The sequence below is a fragment of the Lonchura striata genome, chromosome 7 (genome assembly GCF_050655825.1).
Source record: "Lonchura striata isolate lonStrDom1 chromosome 7, ASM5065582v1, whole genome shotgun sequence".
Lineage (NCBI taxonomy): Eukaryota > Metazoa > Chordata > Aves > Passeriformes > Estrildidae > Lonchura > Lonchura striata.
In genome coordinates this window covers 36857282-36874507 of record NC_140709.1, presented here as the reverse complement: position 1 = coordinate 36874507, position 17226 = coordinate 36857282, and the positions used below count along the sequence as shown (strand labels likewise).

Below are 17226 nucleotides of genomic sequence, written 5' to 3'. Positions count from 1 at the left end.
CATGTGCCTCATCTCCTCAGATCACAGTGTGAACATCCTAAACCAATCCCACTGCTAGGCTGCACACACATCCCCTTTGCAGCATCACCTCTAGAGGAGCCTATGGAAACCCTTCCTCTCCAAAAAGGAGGGGTACACAGTCCACATTCTGCAGTGTGGGTGTTATTGATCTGTGTATCAGCTCCTCACATTCCAGCTCTGGGCTGGTCCCCATGGCCTCGTAGATTTTTTAAAACAATCTTCCATTTGAGTTTCCATCCTATCCTTGTCAGTCCTGTCCTTGGATCTAATCCAGGAAACCATGGGGCTTCTGTGATCTGCTCTTCTGCAGAATGGGAAGTCTGCCTTTATTCCTTTCTTTTTTCCTTGTGGAAGAAAGCTAGAGTGATCTCCCAGCCTTTTACAGGCCTGATCTTGCCTAGTGATCGTGGAAGAGGGAAATAGCTCTCCTTTCAGCCTGTGTTTTATAGTCACACAGACATTTCTAGGGCTGCAGAGGTTTTTGACCCCTCTGACCTCTCATCCTCATACATTCTGAACTTTATTTTTGTCATTAATGGACCAGCATTCACTTCTTGCATTTCTATTAAACAATGTATCTGCAAGTGAGAGTCAGATTCCAGAGTCTCCCCCAGCTATTTAACAGGGTCTGAGTATAACTCTTCAGACTTTCCAGACATTCCTCTCATTATTTTGATGCCACGGTTGATATTCTGGACACTTCTGCTGGCACATCTTGCTCTGATGCTTTTCAAGAACTCAGTGAAGGTGCTCTTAAGGAACACAAATTTTGGTAAGCAGATAGAGGAAAACTGAGGTATTTTAGTGCTTCAGCATATTTCAATCCAAAACTGGTTGCGGTTTTGGTTTTGCCATAGGAAAGGGAAAACGGGTCAACTGAGGTTTCGTCAAATGCAAAGCACAGGTGCTTTTTGATAGATATTGATATTCAGGAAATGCAGTGACCCACATAAAATGAGATTAAACAACCCTTAGAGCAGCAAAACAGAGGAGGGAAAAATTGGAGAATTTGAAAGGTCCATGCAATTTTGTCCACACACATCCTCTATCAGTGCTACTTTAGTGTCAAGTGCTTAAAACTGTGAGATCATCTTGGTACCTTATTATGAAGGCAGAAGTTAAGTGGCTTCTGGACTGCCAAGCTCTAAAACACCTTGGTGCTCTGCTGCTGGTTCTTTCAAAACCCATCTAAACTCAGATCATGGAAAGATGATTTAGAAATTCTTTAGTATGAGGGCAGTGAGGCCCTGGCACAGGGTGCCCAGAGAAGCTGTGGCGGCCCCTGGATCCCTGGGAGTGTCCAAAGCCAGGGTGGACACTGGGGGCTGGAGCAGCCTGGGACTCCTGCCCATGGAGGAGGAACCCGCCAGGCAGAAGAGGGATATGCACTTGGATCCCCATACTGTGATTGTGTGCTCTGAACTCCTATATGCTGCAAGCTCTTGGCATCTCCAGAAACACTCCAGAGACTCTAATTCAGTTTCTGAACAGGAGAGTGAGTTGTGGGTCCCTGGTGGGTGGCAGAACCTCCCTGCAGGCCTTGGTGAGAAGCTGTGTTTAAGGCTTGCTCCTGTGCTCAGTGTTCCCTGTGGAGCAGCTCTAGGCAGCTGCATCCAGGGCACGCTGAATCAAGGCCACTCCTTGTGCTGGCCATGGTGGATCCCATCCTGTAACATCCTGAATGTGTTTGTGTGCTCCCAGAGAGCCTTGGGTTCCCTTCCGGGGGCTGCAATTGTTGGCTTGGCTTTTTATTCCAGATTTGTCCCAAAGTAGATTGGATCCACGTCAGGAAAGACTCCAAGCACGAGCTCTGCCAGCTGCTCCTCGTCTGCAAAATCTAAAAGTTGCTGCTCCTGAAGCCAGGCATTTTTATTTGCATGAGAAAGCTGTAGCTGACTGTAAGATAGTTTGTGATCTGATTTTAAAAGAAAAGGATAAAAATAAGTCCAATTGTGTTCTTGTTCTGCCTCAATTTAGCTGCTGGTCGTTCTCTTTTGTGCTCCCCACATTTCTGGAAAGCTGGTTGACACTTATTTAGGTTGGCACAAACTAAATATAACCAAGTGTGTGTGAAAGAGCATGGACTGGGTCAAAGCTTCCAGAGCAGCAGAAAGAAGCACTTTGCTTTAAAATACCAAAATCCAACTCTTTCTGAGACAGCTCAATGAAACACACACAACCTGAACAAAAAGTGAGCCCTCCATTCAACTCCTGAATGCTGCTGAAATTTTTATTTTATTTTTTTTTGCCAGCTTTTACAGTCCACAGCCTTCTCATTCAATCCTGAATAATAGCTTTGAATTGGGCTGTAAAAGCTTCCGAAGTTTGAAGTCTTTTGACAAGTTAATTTAGCTGTATGGTAAAAAGTTTTTCCCCCAGATAGAATAAAGCCATCATCTCATGAATGTAGCAGTCAGCCAAGGGAAAGAAAACACCATTAGGATTAGAAATGATGGGCTTTCTGGAGATAGTTTGTGGTTTAGTGTGATCTACTATCAATATTTCAGTAGAAAAATATCCTACTCGTCATCCAGCTGCAAGTCAGTCTCTTCACATAAAACCAACACCCAGGGACCAGGCTGCAAATGTTTTTATTTCTATTTTGCTTTTTTTTTTTTTTTCCTGGTCATATTTTTCTTACATTTATTTAGATTTTAATGGTTTTTCACACCCTGGATGATGCTTTTTTTTTTTTTTTTTTTTTTTTTTGCCTGGTTGAAAGAGGCCGAATAGAAAAATGGATCAATATTTCTTTGAAGGTTTTCTCACTACAGAGAGACACACCCCACATTTTTCTTCCAGTAGCTGGATAAAAAGAAATATAATAAATTGATACACAGTTCCTTTATTTTTAATATTAATAATTGGAAAAATGAGCACTGATAAACAAAGTGTATCCATCAGTTATTCTAGCCTCGATTTCACAAAGAATCCATATTAATTTTAGACTTATTTCTGCTTTTTATCTCAATTTAAGCCTTAATGTGCTACTAAAATGGGCTGAACAAAAAAAAAAAAAAAACCAAAACCAAGAACAAACAATTGAGGGGGAAAAGAGATTTCTTTCATACTCTTAATTCTTCAGTTTCATTTGGAGGGATGATGACACCGTAAGAACTTTTGGGCAGTTGTTTGTAATGGCCACAGAATAATTTTTCTCTCTGCAGTAGGAATGATGATCTTTGTGGATCCCCTCCAAGTCAGGCTATTCCATAATGTAGTTGAGAGCATAGCTGCTAGATAAATAGGAAGCTTATAGAAATCCAGAAAAATACTGAAAACAAAATTGGCAAACATTTTTATTCTAAAAGTGTCTTGTACTCAGACATTGTAAAACGACTGCCATAACAATCCAATATATCTCCATCAGCAAAAATAAAGCGTAAGTATGGAGAAGAAAGCAAACTTTACATTGTGACCTCCACTTTGAACTTCACTTGCTTGTTTTTCCCCCCAGCTGGGGAACATGGACTTGATTTTGCCCAAAACAACAGCAATAATTTGTTTCTAAGAGTCTGGCTCTTACTGCTTCAGGGTTTCAGCTCTTCAGGCCCTGAGTGCTGCAGACTTGATGAAGTGTTAGGTGTGCAGACAAGCTGGGAAGCAGCTCCTGCAGCCAAACACAGGCGTGGGGGCTCCGAATTGGAGGAGAACCACCTTGTTCTGGATCAAAGCAAGCTGTGAGGCAAAGAGAGAACAAGGAGTTACAGCTGAAGCAAAACTCACCAGGATTAAAAAACCAGTAACAACCGAACAAAACTCCACAATAAAAGGTATGCTGGAGGAAAACACAGGAAGGGGCAACGTAAATTTAACATTCCCAGTCACATCAGAGCTGTGCTGTAAATTATGTGGGTTTGATGGGGTTTTCCTTTTGATGGCAAAAAGTAGTAAACCAGTATACTGTGGGACAGATACAGAGCAGGGAGTGGGAAATAGCACAGAAAGGTGACAGGTAGGACAGGAAAACCAAGGGAGGTCAGTGATGGAGACTGAATGATCAGGAGGAAGAAGAGGGAGCCATCATCAGATTGGAACTTGTGTCTAGGCTTGACTTTTCTCCAAGGACCCAAGTGTCACTGCCACTTGGTGTCTAGGCTCCAGAGGAAGCTCCTGCTGGCGCTCTTCCTGACTCTATCCTCCTTTTTTTTAGGCTGTGGAGTGGAAAACTGAAGCACTCTCTTTTCCTTTCACCAGCTCCGTGTGACTAGCGAGGGAAATTAGCTGGAGTGTTGTGATGGCTGTTTCCTGCTTGAGAACATAAGAAATGGAATCATTCCTGACAAACAAGGAGTTCAGCTAAAGATGAGGTGGAGGTAGGCGTGAAGTTCTGTAATTGCTTTTTATTTAAATCTTTATGAATTAGCTCTGCCAGGGTGTTGGTTTTTATTTTAGATTTTTATTTTTTGCTTCAACAGGCCTCTGAGTAAGTTTTTCAGCTGCAAATACAGCAAAAACAGACTATATACAGCTATAGCCAATATGTTGGATTGAACATATAGCAAGAAGCCTTTCCCTTGTGAATCTGAGGTCTAATTTCCATGCACAACGACAAAGGTTTAATTTTCTGCCATTATGCATAGGTTAGCCTAGACTGGGTATTAATAGAGACACATACTCACACCCACAGCCACAGGTACAGCATCAATCAAAACCTGAAGGTAGAACTTACACTTCGTGGCAACTTCCAGGGCACAGTTCTCTCCTTTTGTTTCCTGTTTCCAAACTGCTCTAGCAGTGCAGCGAGGAAAGGCAGCTGGGCTGCTTGTAACCCACGTTTTAAGGATTTGGGACCAATTCTCCCCCTGGCTGGAGCAGAAATGGGGACTGCAGGGGAGGGCAGACACTCACCTGGCTGCCACAGCCGTGCCCTGCACCAGCCATGAGCAGCACACCTGTTGCCTTGGCAAATATTGCCCTGCTTTGGTAACCTGCTGGCCCTGAAGGCCTTCCACCCACAGGTCTCTTGGCACTCAAACATAATTTGGGAGGTTATTTATACACACGTTCCCTTATCCGTCCGAGCGCACAGCTGGCCCCAAATAAAGAGGGCAGAGCAACTCTGTGAAACCTCACCAACCAAAGAACAACAAACAAGCCCACGAGCCTAAAGAAGCTGCAAATGAAACAAAAAGGGCTTCAGCTTCAGGCAGAAGTGGTGTTCTTAATGCCAGTGGTGCTCTCAGGTGTGTATTCCACGGAAATGTCACCATTTCCTGGAGCCTGTGGACAACGTGGAAAAAAAATCCTGAAACTTTAATGGCTGGATCAATATGCCAAGGGTTTTTGTAAGGGTGGCCCTTTCAAATGAAATCAGAGGTGGTAAATATCTCCGAAAAGGTAAAAGAGAAAAGGAGCAGTGTTTATATACTACCATGTATATGCAGATTTGAGAGACGGACAAAGTTGTTAGCAATTCCCATCAAGTCCCAAAATTTATGTAAATCCAGATGGCTGAATGACAGGAGTTCCTTTTTTTTAAATTTTTTTTTTTTTTTTTTTTTTTTTTTGCTATAAGGGAAATCTGGAAGTTTTAAAAAACAATTTAGCGAGAGCCAATTAATCAAACCCACCAGAAGCGTGCTGGGATGGCTGCCTGTGAGTAAGGAATGTCATGTTTCAGCTTGCCTTAGGCAAGGATGGGAAGAAATTCCTTGGAAGCTTAGCAGGAAATCTCCTTTCCACTATCCCAGGGTGCTCCAAGCTCTGTCCAGCCTGGCCTTGGACACTTGCAGGGATGCAGGGGCAGCCACAGCTTCTCTGGGAAACAGAAGTAATGGAATGATACATCGCCGGTGGGATGTTCCCACTGGATTGTGTCCCACAGGATGAACTTCTTGCACCCAATACTGCAGTGTTTTCCTTCCCATCGTCCGGAATGTTTGGGAGCACGACTTGGGAAGTTTTGGGCACTGCATAAATCAAGAAAATACGAGTGAAACGAGATGTGTCAGTTCAATGGGTAATTCCACGTACAACTCAAAAATCAGTAAATTGCTGCGAAAACGGGGGTAGAGGGAAACATTACCGGAGAACTCCTTTTTATTTTCATTTTTAAATTTCCTCTCGGTAATTCAAGCAAATATGTTGAACCGTGCCCTGTCCTTTCTGTCGTTTACCCCTCGCTTCAGCTGTTTGCTGTTACAGGCGACACCTGACGGAAAACACAGGACGGCCCATGAGGGAGCGGGACCGTGGGTGCAGAAAATCGGGGGGTAAAAAACCCCAGAGTTCCACGTTTTATCACACTGTGATCTCTACGGCGTGGATCGCAGGTGGGGGCTGGAGACGCCGGTCCTGCGGTCCCGACCCCCGATCCCCGCGGGCTCTGTGCCAACATGGCGGCCCTGCCCCGCCCCCGGTCGCCATGGCGACGGGCCGCGCGCCACGGGGCGTGACCGGGGGCGCACGGGGCGGGGCCCGATTGGTCCCCTTCCCCCCGCGCGGCTATAAATAGCCCGCGCCCGCCGATTGGCTGCGGGGGAAAAAATGGTCGCACCACGTGACTCCTCCATCTAAAAAGATTTCCAAGATGGCGGAACCCGTCACGGGCTGAGTCCGTCGGTGGCGCGCTCCGCGCCGGGGGGGCCATCGCCGCGCAGCGTCCCCGCCTCGCCCGCCGCCCAGGTCAGTACGCGCCGCTCCGCCGCCGCCGAGCCGCGCCGCCCCCGCGCCCGGGCTGCCCGCGGCGCCGGCCCTTTAAGGCCGATCGCCTCCCCGCCCGGCGGGCTCGCGGCGCGGCGGGGCCGCTCCCGGGGGCCGCTGGTCGCCGCTGCGCCGCGGCCGCGGGAGGGGGAGGTGATGGGCAGCTGGCGCGGCCAATCGCAGGCACCCGCGCGGTGGTGGCGGGCGGATTTGAGCCGCGCAGCGCCCCAGGCCGCGCGCTGATTGGGCGGCACGCCGGGCGGGGCGGGGACCCCGCGCGCCATCGGCCCGGCCCGGGCGGGGCGCGGGGGGCGTGACGGGCAGCGCCGCCGCCCACTCAGCGCGCGGGGCCCGGTTTTTTGTGAATGGGGGGGCGGGGCCGCCGCCGCCTGCAGCCCCGCCCCCCGCGCGCTCGCCCCGCCCCTCCCGGGCGGCCGCGGCTCCGCCTCGTCCCCCCCGGCGGCGGCGGCGGCGGCGGCGGCGCTCGGTCCGTGCGGGGCGAGTCGAGGCGATGCGGGCAGCGGTGAGTGACCGGCGGGGCGAGCGAGCGGCGGGCTGCGGGCAGCGCCGTACGGGGGCCTGGCGCCGCGGCTTGGCGGGGCGGGCGCGGCCCTGCGGAGGGGGCGACGCCCGCGGCTCGGCCCTGGGGCAACGGGCGGGCCGCGGCCCGGGATCGGTCCTTCCATCCTCTCCTCCCGGGCCTCCTTCCCTTGTCCTTGTCGTGGGAATAACGCGGGACTTGGAGAAAGTTTGCGTCCTCTCACCCCGCTCCCCGGGGCTGTCGGGCTCGGGCCCCGCGGCACTCACCTCCTCCTGGAGAAAATGCCCCAAAATGGCTTTTTTTTTGTGCCCGGGAGGAGCAAACAGGGGGTGCTGCCCTCGGCAGCGCGGCGTTCTCAGAGAGCCCGGCGATGGCAATCACAGGTCCGAGGCCCAGGGCTGTAGCCTCGCCGCCACAACTCCGGTTTTGGGGGTTCGATGGGGGGATAAAGCACGTGTGCCGCTGCGAAACCTCAAGCCTCGGCTTGCATGGGGCGAAATGAAGCAGAAAAAGCCGAGCTTTGGGGTGGCGGAGGATCGCGGAGAGAGGGAGGTGTTGCCCAGCAGCCGCGTGTGGGTTTTGCTGCAGGGATTTATCAGGGGAAGATGCTGCGCGATCCCGGCGCTCCCCCAAAATATTGCCCGCTGCCTGCCCCAGATGTGCTCTCGGGGGTGTTTGTGACGGCTCGGCGGAGCAGATGGATTTACATAACAATAATTTGACTGTCAGTGCTCGGCGCTGGGCAGCGGCTGGACGGGAAGGCAACCTGCCCTTCGCTCAAAGCACTTGCGTAATTGTGTTGTGCGCCCACTCCGCAGGGGAAGGTGCTGGTTTTGGTGGTTTTTTTGCCTGTCAATAGACTGTTTTGGCTGATTTGCATAAATCAGACTCGTCGCCGCTAACGCCCGTACGGGAGGATTTCGTGTTCAAGCCTTGCTTCATATTCCGGGCTGGATTACAGCTCTGAAAATGCTCCCAAGGAGTGGGGATCTGTGCCGGGAAGGTGTGGGTGGATTCAGGGTGTGAAAATGCCTTGTAAAACCCTGGGATGGGGCGTGCAGCGAGGCATTGGCTCTCTCCCGGCTTGCCGCTTCTTTCCCACCAGGCAGCTCGGTGCGGTGCTCGTTTCCCCAGCCGCATCACCTTGTCCTCAGAGCGCTGGTCTGAGGCCGCGGAGATGGAGCAAGCGTTATTTTGGCCCCGGGAGCTACAGAGAGTGAATAATCCCCTGGCCAGTGCGTTTTGATTTACTGCTATTATGCCCTGTCAATAAATGGGACTCATGCCGCATTTATTCCCTGCCCTCAAAGTGCTTTGCTTGTTGCCAAATCTACCTGGAGTTAATTATCTGAATTGTGCTTTTTTTCTTGTTGTTGTTGTTGCAACGGCAACATTTTTAAAAGCTAAGGAGCTCTGAAGTTTATATAATAATCTGGTTCTTGGCCGGGTTTCCTGGTGGTTTTTTTTTTCTTTTTTTTTCTTGTGTGTGTGTGTGTAACGCGGTCGGTCGCGGCACTGAGTTTTAATAATTTCTGATCTTTCCAGCACCACTGTTAGGAGTTCTCAGCCTAAAAAGCTGCTGCCGACGCTCTGCAGCCTCGCTGGAAGAGTTGAGGGCATTGAATTTAGGAAAGCTCAGCTGCTTGTATACAAATATACAGCAATTACAAGGCAACAAAGTTATTGCAGAACCCTACTGTCGCCATGGCAACACGCTCACTCAATTACATTTGGAAATGTAAAATGCCACCCAGTTAGAGTAAGTTTTAGTGACTGCAGATATTCTGGGTAAAGTGAAATGTGGAAGATGCTGCTTTCCAGGATTCTCTGCTTTTTCCCTCCGTCCATGGATGGCATGTGCATCTGACAGATTCCCAGTGTTGATATTAAGCTGTGCCCTTGATGGTCTAAACTTAGGGAAAAATATCTTTAAATCTTCACAATTTTAACTTTGCCACTCTGCTTTTTTTTCGTTTGTGTTGTTTCAGGACTTAGCTTTAGAAAGGAGACAGATTAGAGAAAGCATTTTGGAAAATTGGCTTAGAACACCAGAAGAATTTGTCATTTGCTCAGCAGGATGGAGGCATGGAAGGAAGCACACGTATGGCATGAAAAGCTTGTATTCCCTTGGGAGGAGATGTCTGTTGGGCAGCCTGTGTCTGTGTGCTGCCATCTCCTAAAATCTCCTAAACAGATAATCCTAAAGTAGAGAACTGCTAGGTGTGAATTACCAAGTTCTTGAGAAGTCCAGGGTGGAAGATAACAGGTGGAGGACATGCAGGTCCGGGTGTGGGATATCGGTGACCTCCACGGTGGAAATCAGTTTCACTTTCTTGCATGCCTTTTGATGGTGAATCACCAGGAAAATAAAGAAAGGCCAGGTTGGAGAGGGCTTGGAGCAACCTGAGATAGGGGAAGGTGTCCCTGCCCATAGCAGGGGGGTGGAACTGGATGGCCTTTAAGGTCCCTTTGCACCCAAACCATTCCAAGAGTAGATAAAAACAGTAAGAATAGTTTCTTGCATAATCTTTGTGCTCTGATCTGCAACGATCTGCTCTGCTTATGTTTCACAGGCAACATCCCAGTAATGCAGAAAAGATAAAAAACAGCAGTGCAGTAACAGCAGAAAAAGGTAAATACAAGAATGAGGGTTTTTTCTTAACTAGTAGTGATGTGTTTACAGACACCTGGGGACTGATGAACTCCTGAAGAAGTTACCTGGTAGCAGGACCTGATAGGAGATATTTTGGTAGGTGCAGATGGCAGTGGGTTGTCTTGAAGACACTGGTTTTGCCCAGATCTTTAAGGGCTTGAACTCTAGACTGCCTCCTGAGGCCTTGGAGCATCTGGACTGGGAAGGTTTGCTTTTGCATATTCCATGGACCTGTGTTAGCTGAGGGAGGATTTTCAGTGGAGGCTTTGCCCAGCTTGTCAGGTTGTTCTGCTTTCAGCACCAACCTGTGATGTGCCAGCGTTGTGGTTTGCCCACTCCTGGGGAGCAGCAGCTTGAGCAGAGTGACTGCAGCCCCCATGGTCAGTGCAAGTTCTTCTCCTGGCCATACAATCATGGAATGGTTGGGGTTGGGAGGGACCTTAAATTAACCTCAAACCTCCTGCCATAGGCAGGGACACCTTCCACTAGACCATGTTGCTCCAAGCCCCAATGTCCAGCCTGGCCTTGGGCGCTTTCAGGGGCAGCTACAGCTTCTCTGGGCACCCTGTGTCAGGGCCTGCCCACCCTCACAGGGGAGAATTCCTTCCATGGTCAGAGGTGGAAGCACAGGAGCTGCCTGTTTATAGCCTGCTGGAAAGCTGGAGTTGAGACTTCAACCTTAAAACCACGCCATGGGACTGCAGGGGTGAGGAGCAGGACTTGTTCAAAACAAAGGTTAAAACTGCCTCTGGGTTTAGCTCAGTTTGCTCTGTTTATCTCTCTTCCAAATGCTTTGCTTTCTGGGGAATAAACCTTTTAACCAGCTTAAGGTGTATCTGTGATCCCGAAACTTGCTGCAGTACCTGAAACTTGTCCTTGAGGTTCATTTGCAGGTTTCAAATCAGGGGAAGCTGCAGACTTTCTATATCTGAAGTGCCCAAACACATAGCAAACTAAGTGTTGAGACTAAAACTTGCCCATAAATACCTAAGATGGGATAAATCAAATATTTCAGGAGTTTTCCTTCATCTTCCAGTGCTCCCCTCATGCAGGTATGCCACGCTGTGCCTTTGTAAGGTCACTGTAACCAGCTGTCCCCATGTGCTGTTGAGGTTACCCTGGATCTCTGTGGGTTGAGTGATGCTCCCTTCAGGGTTTGAGAACCCGAGTGCTTACTGCCCAGCTGTACTAGGTTAATCTTGGGGTTAAAACACTTCTTTGGTGTCCTTCTCCAGCTAAAGAAGTGTTTGTGCACTCCTTGGCATTGTGTAATTATATTTATATATAAAAAAATATGAACCCCCAGCTCTTGGGACTGTATTTCACTTATCTTGTACCCGTGGTTGAGTATACACAAAGGAATTTATTTGCTCAGTGGGATCTGTTGCAGGCCTGTTTCAAATGGCAGAGCTTGTCCCAAACCACAAGGAAATATTAATTGAACATTTTATTGGGCCACTGGTAATGACATTTGTTAAATATTTGCAAAATATTCTTCTTGCTGACTTCTTCAGTGGTGTCACATTCTACTTCATTCCTCTGCCAGTTCACCTTTAGCATGTTTTCAGTTTTCCCATCACTCTTCCATCATATTTTTCAATCCTGTTAACGAGTCTATGTGGGTTTAGATTTTATCAGAGTCCTGCTGGAGCCCCTTGAGTCTGTGCTTTTGTAAGGATATGTTTCACTGGGCAGAGATGCCAATGGGATGTGTCTTGTCACTGAATTCACAATTGCTTTTCAGTTTTGAGCCCCCTTCCCTCATGGATAGCCTCTCCCTTCCATTTACCTTTGCTTCCAGCTTCCCCAGCTTCCAAGCATGCCAATGCTCCAGAGCTGTGCAAAGAAACACAGCAGTGCAAGGTTCCCCTCACTTGCTGAGCTTGGGGGAAAAAAAAACCCATAAAAATATGTGTTTGCCTCAAATAGCTGAAGCTGACAAACAGCAGAAACAGTAATGCTGTCTGCTTTAATAATTAGAAATGTGACAATATTGGAAACCAATAAAAGGGGTAAATAGTCTCCTAAAATATTAAAGGAAAAGCTGTGTGTGGTGCGGGAGGAAATGGCTGTTAGCATTTTGGTTCGATTTAGGTTACCTCAAATACATACATATATATATATATATATATATATATATATATATATGTATGTATATATATATAGCCTATATTGAATCCTTGGATGAGGAAACTGCTCAGAGCCTTCTTGTAATTAATTCCACTTGCATTTTGATTGTGTTATGCACAAGCCCAAAGTGGGCCAGGTTTGCTTTCTCCTGCAGTGGACCGTGTTGATAAGGCAATATATAACAGATGATTCATGAAGTGCTGCTTGTCATTGCCAGGGCTGCTTGAATAGCGAGCAGATTTTGGGCAATGCTTCTTCACCGGAAAGATTTGGGCAGTTTAAACTGAGAGGAGGAGGAGGGAAAAATCTGCACTATTTTTCTGACTGTCTTAAAGGAGCTGCCTCAGAGCATTTAGAAGAAGGTGGTGGGGGAAGAATGGGTGAAATAAAGTGGGGGTAGAGAAGCAGGAAAGCACACAGAGGTTGCATAATGATGTTGAAAAAGGGAACAATTAGAAAAGGACTGTAAAATCTCTTGGAAAGCTGCTGTGGTTTTCCCTTTGCAAGGAATTACAGCTTGCCCTTCCCTTCTGAAAATTCAGGCCTTTTCTCTGGCATTCATTACTGGGCACATCTTGATCAGCTTCATTTTTTTAGCTCACTTTGTATTGGATATTACCTCATAGAAGTTTGATTAAAATGTGCCTCAAAGAGCCATCACCAAGTGCAGAGGAATGTGTGTTGGCTTGTGGTCCTGGGCACACTCAGCCCTCTGCCCCACCCCTTGTCAGTGGGTGAACCCTTGTTCCTCACATAAGAAGCATTTAAACCCCAAAGAGTTGCAATTTGAAAACTGGATCTTTGGGTCATGAGAATCCTTTTTTTTTTAGTTTGGCCAAAATTAGGTTATCTTAATTTAGTTTGGTTTTTTAATAACAAGCCAGCTATTTCATCTATCTCTGTATCTATCAGTCTGTATCTGCTGGAAGAAGAATTGTGTTTTAGGGGTTTTATTTTCTGCCATCACAGGATAAAATAATGTTCAGGGGCTGAGCATCTCAGCCTGGGTTTTGGCAGCACAGCAATGTGTTGTTTTAAATGTCTTTTTAAGCGTGTCACTCCTTCATTCTGGGGAGCAATGACATCCAGCTGAACCAAACTCCATGTATCTTTCATGAGCAGTGAAAAACCCTGATATTTCACACATAGGAAATAATTCACTTCATTAATTTTTCTGAAGAAGTGGTGCTTTAATGAGGTGTCTGTCAGCGAGACTTAATTACAGTTAAATTCTGGGAGCATTGGTACACTGTGTCTTGTTCCGTGTAAAATGAACTTCCATTTGTCACGTGTCTGTGGGAGCATTGGTTTGCTGATAGAATTTGTGTTAACTCCACTTTGAGGAATAGCAGTTACTCATAATTGGACTGGCACATCCTTCTCCTGCCTGGATTTTCCTGATGTGCTCCAACAGCTTATGTTATGTTATGTTGCATCGGCTCTGGGAAAATAATGCTCAGGTTGGTTTTGGGGTTGACAAAGTTGCATCTCCAAGAACAGGGTCCTCAATGTGATCATGAAATAAGGAATTAATCCTGGTGCTGTACCCAAGAAATTCTCAGGAGTGTTTTTCAAAGCATTTGGAAGGTTACATTTTCCCCCATGGGAGCTACAGTTACTTAGTTCTTGTTACTGTTTGTGATGGATTCTGGTAAAATCTTTCATATACATGGTTCTCCTGGAGAGCCAAAAAAATGGGCTGCCTTTTACTGCAGGACCATGTGCGTGTGAAGTGGTGAGATTTGCTTCTCTACTCAAATAATATGCACAAGAGTGAGGAAAAATGGCATTTTTCACACCTTTATAACAACGAGGATTGTGCAGACTGGAACAGTCTGTGAGTGTTGGCCTTGGGAGCTTGGGGCAGGGAGAAACGGGCAGGTAATTGTGAACACTGGTTTAGAAGGAGGTGGGGTGAGATGGAAGATGGGCTGTTGGCCTTGACTTTGGATGCAGGGGGTCCAACTGCAGACAGACAGGGATGCAAAGATCATGGAACTCCCAGGGAGCATTGGAAAGGGAAGAGCTGTGTGCAGACCCTTCTGTCAGGATGGGTCCTGAAGGAAGAATTCATGGGTAAAACTGAGCTTTTCTGCAGGCTGGGTTATGTTTTACAGCACTGCATATGTGGGACTCATCTTTTCAAGTGAAGACAGTTGTTTTCTCCAGCCAGCAGACTTGCAGTAAAGTGAAATTGCTGTCTCCAGTGCTGTGGGTGAGTTAGGAGAGGGGACCTGTCCAAGGCACAGCGGGAATGAGGCGCTAGGACTGTGACACCGAGCTCAGCCTTGTGCAGCATGACGGGGTGTGTGTCCTTCTGGGAAGCCTGTCTTATTTCTTCAGCCTGCTTGGGGAAAAAGGGAGCACAGAATGCTTCAGAATAACTCAGAGGATACTGGATCATGTCTTGTAGAAGTCTTGCTGGAGGGGATGAAGGCTGGCACGTTTTTAAAGCTGGAGAGGGCAAGACACAGTGAAGTGCGGCTTCCTGCTGCCTTCCCAGGGAGATGGTGCAGTCTGAGTGTGGTTTGTGCTGCTGGAGCATCTTCAGGAGCAGGGAAAGAAACAGACCTGGCTGAGTTAATGGTTGGACTTGGTGGTCCTAGAGGTCTTTTCCAACCTTAAACATTCCATGAATGTGAGCAGGATCTCTGTGTTTTTGCAAAGCTTAGCCTGTCTTTGCTTCCTGTGCAAAGTAGTTCTTCCTCACTACCTGATGCATGGGAAAAAAAAAAAAAAAACTACTCTCCATCTGGATTCTGTTGTGCATTTCTCCTACCCAAGACAGATCTCCTTTTTGAGTCAAATAGCAGGGCTTTGTCTGGGAGGAAATGTTCTTTACTTACTTATTTCCACAACTGCTACCTGCTGTCAGATCCTGGTGGAGCCTGAAGGATACATTTGAGTTAGGACAGGCTCTCACAAGATATTGACCTGGAAGCATGATCAAAGGAGAAGGGAGAGGACTAGAAACGAGTATTTATTCTGATTGTACATGGTAGGTGCCTAATGCTTCCTTGGGGGCTGTGTTTGCCTCTCCTTGTCAGGCTTTTCTTTATCCCCTTGTTCATCTCTGTGCCTTGGATGGAGCCTTTGAGGATGGGCTTAATTATAACAGTGAATGAAATATTTAACATTAGGAGAAACATTTCCTGCGTGAAGCTTTGGAAAAACCACCGGCTTGTGATGGGGAAAATTAATCTGAGGTTTTCTGTTATAAATTATCGAACCTGTAGAAAAGCTGGAGACTTCTGGGTCAGTGGGCAAAAAGGCTTGATGTGATTTCAGGGCAAAGTGTGGCTCTGTCACTGGCTGTTTTATGCCTTGAAGGAGATGGCCTTGTCGTTGCAGTCTTGTTCAGGAGGACATTCTGTAAGCTGTTGAGAGTAGAAAAGACTTATACTGTGCAATTTTTCTGAGCCGTCCCTGCAGATTTTGGGTGGATTTACATAGATTACATGGTCTTGTTCATCTCAGTTGCTGTGTCTGGGTGTCTCTTGGTGCTGCTGCCTCTACTAGGTTGTGTTCTGTCAGCGGAAAAAGGTGGTGGTGCTACCTGCTGGATGTGATTCTGTTATTCTATAATTGCACTGAAACAACAAGCCATAGTCAAAAGAAGGCAAATACTAGTATCTAGAACTTGAAAACCACCTCTGACCCCAGAAAGCTGATGATAAAGCTCGGCAAAAAAGCACTTTGTATATTGGGGCACTTCTCCTTGTCTATATTGGTGGCTAAGGGCTTGATCCAGCACCTGGTAAAGCCAGCAGGGATTTCTCCTTTGCCTTGAGCTGGCTGTGAGTGGTGACCCCAAACTGCATTTGTGTGGACCTGCAAGGGGGAAGCTCTGGGGTATCCTGGGCCAGCACAGTTCTCTGTCCAGACATTTAGGGTAGACATCAGGAGGAATTTCTTTCCTGAAAGAGTTGTCAGGCTTTGGAAGGAGCTGCCCAGGGAGTGGCAGAGTCACCATCCCTCGTGGTAGCCCAGGGCCATTGGTGTGTGCAGCTGGGAGAGCCCATGGACCAGTAGTGGCCCTGGGTGGCAGCCACCGAGTCATACCAGTGTTGTGTGGCCACCAAACCCAAGTGTCCTCTTGTCAGCTGACAGCATTAGAGTCACAGCTGAATTCTGTTTGGCACTGAAAGTGTGCTGCTTCTGGGCTTTGCTCTAAAAATGCTGGTCTAAAAATAAACTGCTGTGCAGGGATGCTGGAAGCAGGGGAGCAAATGGAGAACTTGAGCACGGAACATAAGGCTTGGCTGACTGCAGGGATGGGACTGTGGAGCAGCACTGGCCCTGGCAGCAGCCAGGCCAAGGCAGGACAGTGCTGCCCAGGGGCATAATTCCCTGGGAAGGGGACTAGGAAGTAAGGGAACTGAGAGTGGCACGTAGACATTGAACTCTTCCGTCATCCCACCAGGCTGCCCCACTTCAAAGGGAGCGGGCCATAAAAAGTCCAGCAGTGGTTGGGTGAGGAAATTGCACCTCAGATATGAAATTCTGCCATGTAACAACTCAGCCAGGCTGGCCTCATGCAGATCCTCTCAGAAATGGGAGTCTGGGCTTCTCAGACAGTGCAGCAAAAAAACCCACTCATGTTTAATGAGGTGTTTAGCTCATTTAAAATGGCAGCAAACCCGAGCAAACTGAGCTGTGCAGAAATGAGAGCATCTCCTTGCCACAGGCTTATCACCCTCCTTGGCCAGGGATATCCAGCCATTGTACACTTTCTGTGCCTCGATCTTCCCAAGTGCTAGTATGAATGACATTCCCCACATTCTTTCCTTAGCTGGAAGGAGCTGATCAGGCTCAGAGGTTGGGAGTCATGCTGGAAGCTCAGAGATAGCTCAGGCTTTAGCTGTTGGCCTTTCTCCTCCCTCTTCCTGAGGGTATTCCTGGTGTGGGATGCCTCAGTCCAAGGAGCTGGATATGGACATCTGGTCCTCCTTGCTGCCTTTTTGCTCCAGTAGGAAAACTCTTCAATGCCTGCATTCGCTGGCGGAATGTCTAAGAGGATCAACTTAGACTATATTTAAATAAATAAAAAAAGCAGCATATTTTTGGCAATAATTTAGACTTTTGATGTAAACTGTCTACATTCCCTGGGGGATGAGGTCTCCTTTTGAGAAAATCTGTTCTGGATTCAGCATGTTTGACAATTTCTTTGTGTGACTACCTTCAGGTTTTTGTTTTGGAGCACAATAATGTGTGTGTGCTTCTAAGTGCTCAGCTT

General features: G+C 47.6%; 1 protein-coding gene across 9 annotated transcripts in view; it reads left to right on the top strand.

Moving 5' to 3' along the window:
• The first annotated feature begins 6498 nt into the window (after nucleotides 1-6498).
• HDAC4 (histone deacetylase 4) overlaps nucleotides 6499-17226 on the top strand; it is a 177542-nt gene continuing 166814 nt past the window's right edge. For 4 of the 9 annotated variants that reach the window (XM_085584662.1, XM_021539610.3, XM_085584663.1 and 1 more), the window contains exon 1: nucleotides 6499-6648. The gene's annotated coding sequence lies outside the window, so the exon portion shown is untranslated. Of the gene's footprint in view, nucleotides 6649-7085; nucleotides 7190-17226 lie in introns of those variants that run through there. The other 5 variants (XM_021539612.3, XM_021539608.3, XM_085584664.1 and 2 more) reach the window with 2 other exon arrangements.